This window comes from Penaeus monodon, chromosome 39, assembly GCF_015228065.2.
Source record: "Penaeus monodon isolate SGIC_2016 chromosome 39, NSTDA_Pmon_1, whole genome shotgun sequence".
Taxonomy (NCBI): domain Eukaryota; kingdom Metazoa; phylum Arthropoda; class Malacostraca; order Decapoda; family Penaeidae; genus Penaeus; species Penaeus monodon.
This window is the reverse complement of record NC_051424.1, coordinates 22545790-22549595: the sequence shown is the minus strand read 5'-3', so window position 1 is coordinate 22549595 and position 3806 is coordinate 22545790.

Genomic DNA, 3806 nt, shown 5'->3' with positions numbered 1-3806 from the left:
TGAAAGGGGTGTTCTATGCCAAACTCGCATCTGAGGCAGACAATTGCCCCCGGCGAGCTATTCGCATTGTTCTGGGTGACTTCAATGCGGTATCCGGTTGTGACAGAGCTGGCTATAAGATGTCTGTCGGCCCCCATGGCTCGGGAGCTGATCCCAGCAGCGAGAATATCTTCCTTCTCCGGGACTTTGCTAGGTCCCAGAAAATGAGGATCTCTGGCTCCTGGTACCAGCAACCCGCATTGCTGGACATGGTACAGTGATACAGGTACAGTGGCCAAGGAGATCGACTACATTCTTGTTAGCACGCGATGGAGGATCCTCCAGAACTTCAGGGTTTACCGGAGTGCCGAGTTCTGTGCACCGGACTAGGCTAGTGTGGCTACCCTGAGGTCCACTTCAACTTCCATCTTCCAGTGCCACTAGGTGTTTCACCTAGACAACTGAGAGAATGTGCCTGGAGTTCACCTGGCAGTCTCTGACTGTCACAGAATCACAACTGACGGACCCAGTGCGCTCTGGGAACTCTCAAGCGGTAACACTCGAGACAGACTCAGGAGTCATTGGCGTACGCCCGGGGCAAGGCAGATTCCATCTCCCTAGACACATTGGAGGGCCACTGATGCATGTTGCAAGGCTCGGCTGAATGGGAATCAAGTCTTGCATCGTTCCATGGTGCGTAGGGCTCAGACACTGCTGAAAAGGGACTAGGAATAGTTCATCAGGAATCTTGCTGAGGAGGTTGAAGGCCATTTCTTGGTAAATTACCTTCGCCCTGCCTACCAAGCCCTGAGAAAACTGAACTCTACGGCCTCCTCACAGATGACTGCAGTCCGATCAGCGGATGGATGGATCATCTCAGATCATGTTGGGGTTCGTGAACGTTGGGCTGAGTATTTTGAACAGTTGTACCAGGTAGACCCTCTGACAGTTAGCTTGGATGCAAGTGATGTCTCAGTGCCTGTGTCGGACCCACCCATCAGCGAGGAACCTCCTATCCCAACAGAGGCTAGGATAGCAATTTCCAAGCTGAAGGGTGGGAAAGCTGCAGGCATATGTGATATCCCTGCTGAACTGCTAAAGGCTGGGGGTAAAGCTATGGCTCGGGGCCTGTATACAGTCCTGACTGCCACCTGGCAGTCTGGTACCATTCCCCCTGACCTGATGAGGGGCGTGGTCATCCCTCTCTGGAAGGGGAAAGGAGATCGTTGGGATTGTAGCAATTACCATAGCATTACAATGCTCAGCATACCAGGCAAGGTTCTCGCCCACATTCTTCTGAAATGGATCCGCAACCACCTACAGAGGCATCAGAGACCGGAGCAGTCTGGATTTACTCCACGATAGACCGTATACTAGCGCTTTGAGTAATTGTGGAACGCCGTCGTCGTGCAACCTACATCGACCTCAAGAAGGCGTTTGACTTGGTGCATCGGGAATCGCTATGGGAGATCCTGAGACTCAGGGGAATTCCGACACAGATTACTGGCCTAATAGCAAGCCTTTATACTGGTACTGAAAGTGCTGAAAAAGGTGATGGGGGTATGTCGAACTTCTTCCCTGTTAATTCAGGGGTGAGGCAAGGCTGTGTCCTTGCACCAACACTTTTCAACACCTATATAGACTGAATAATGGGCAGAGCTACTAGCCAAAGTCAGTGTGGAGCAACACTAGGCAATATCAAGGTCTCAGACCTTGACTTTCCTGACGATGTTGCCATCCCATCTGAGTCCTTGGAGTCACTTGTGGCGGTTCTTGATGCATTTAGCAATGAGGCGAAGCCCCTAGGCCTAGAGGTCTCCTGGACCAAGACCAAGATTTCAGGACTTTGGGGGCCTGTTAGAGGAACCCGTTCAGACGATCCATGCTTGCGGCGAGGACGTTGAAGTTACAGAAAGTTTTACATGCCTTGGTAGCGTAGTCCATATCTCTGGGTTGTCAGACCAAGAAGTCAGTAGACGGATTGGTCTGGCAACAGAAGCCATGAACTTGATCAACAAGAGCATTTGGAGATGTCGGTACCTATGCAGAAGGACCAAGCTGCGTGTCTTCAAGGCCTTGATACTGCCAGTTTTGCTCTATGGAAGTGAAATCTGCACGCTATCCAGTGTCTTGGAGTCTCGCCTTGATGCCTTTTGTAACAAGTCCCTTCGCTAGATCGTGGGGTACAGTTGGCAGGACCACGTGTCCAACCGGTGGTTAAACCGAGAGATTAGCATGGGACCTGTTACTGCATAATCCGGGATCGCCAACTCAGGTTATATGGGCACCTAGCTCGTCTCCCTGTGGACGACCCTGCCCATCAGGTTGTCCCTCTGCGAGACAACCCTGGGTGGAGGAGACCTGTGGGACGACCCAGGAGATCATGGCTTGCACAGCTCGACGAGACCTGTCGCAAGGAATTAGAGATGGGCCGTGGGCCTGCCTGGAGACTCGCCTCGAGGGATCCTCGTGGCTGGAAGCGAAGGGTGGATGCGGCCATGCGCCCCCGTCGGCGTTAGCCCCTTGATGATGATGATGATATGCGACCCCCGTTGAAAAAGTGATTTATGATTTCTCTTCCCTTTCAGGTATGTTTATATTCATAGTGCAAGAGATATATTTGGCCAGTTTCGAATATATCTTCGTAAGAAATAATTCTACATTTCTTATATTCATTCTCATTCATCCCTTTTTTATTTTTCATATGATGTTTAATGTTACGGGGTTTGTTGTTAAAAAAATAAAATGACACATATTTGAAACAGAGGTCACATATGTAATAATAATTTCTATCTGTGCAATATTCTGAGACCCAATCTTTACATGCCATCAGACCTGTGTCCGTTGTATTCAAGTCACCGTAATCTTCAGTGTCCTTTTTAGTATCTAGCTGACTTCAAAAACTATCAGGCCTTTTTACGTGTTTTATGCGTGTGTCCCCTTTTACCTTGTAAATCTTAACCCCAGTTCTATAGTTAATTCTCTCATGTGTGTTAGTATCACCGTTTGGTATTTACTTCCACATGCTACGTGCCTGACTTGCACTTGTTAGCCAGATTTTTTTTCATCTTCACCATTTTATTTGCCCAGACCATCTTTAATAACCCTGAAATAAGTTTTACAATTACCTAGTATGAGTCACAATTTGTTACAGTTTGCATTAAACCCCTCTCCACATCCCTTCATGGTTTTATTCTATACTATTAAAATATTGGAAAACAAAGTCTACTAAAAAAAATCAAGCATAGATACTGCTGTTTCAAATAATCCTCAGCTTTTTGGGTCTTTTGTTTTGGCAAGGTCAATAAAAACAGGCCAGAGTTTTTTGTTTTGTTTTGTTTTGAAGATAGTGGTTTGTGTCGTCAAACAATACGGAGAGTAAACTTATTTGTGGCAAGAACCTTAGCCATTATCACTACCATTATTATTACAGTTATCAGTATCATGATTATTACCAACATTACTAGCTATATCAGTATCATTATTATCATGATTACCAGTCTCATCATTGCCGATAGTTAACATGTCAAATCCAAAGACTCAGTTAGTGGCCTCCTTTGTGAGTCTGCTGCCTTTAGTGCACTCAGATCCAGTCTCCTTGAAAGACTAGTCCCGAATGAGGTTTCCAGGACTATTTTTGGGAAACTAAACGGAGTGGATCGGATCTGGATGAAGAAACAACTACGTGTGTATTTTCCAATGGAAGAGGACGAAGAAATGAGGGAGTGAGAAATCCAAATAACTGCAAGAATATCTTTTCGTGAGATAGAAGAAAGAAGAAAGAAGGAACATATCAATATATCAACTATAATATCTAGCTTCAAATC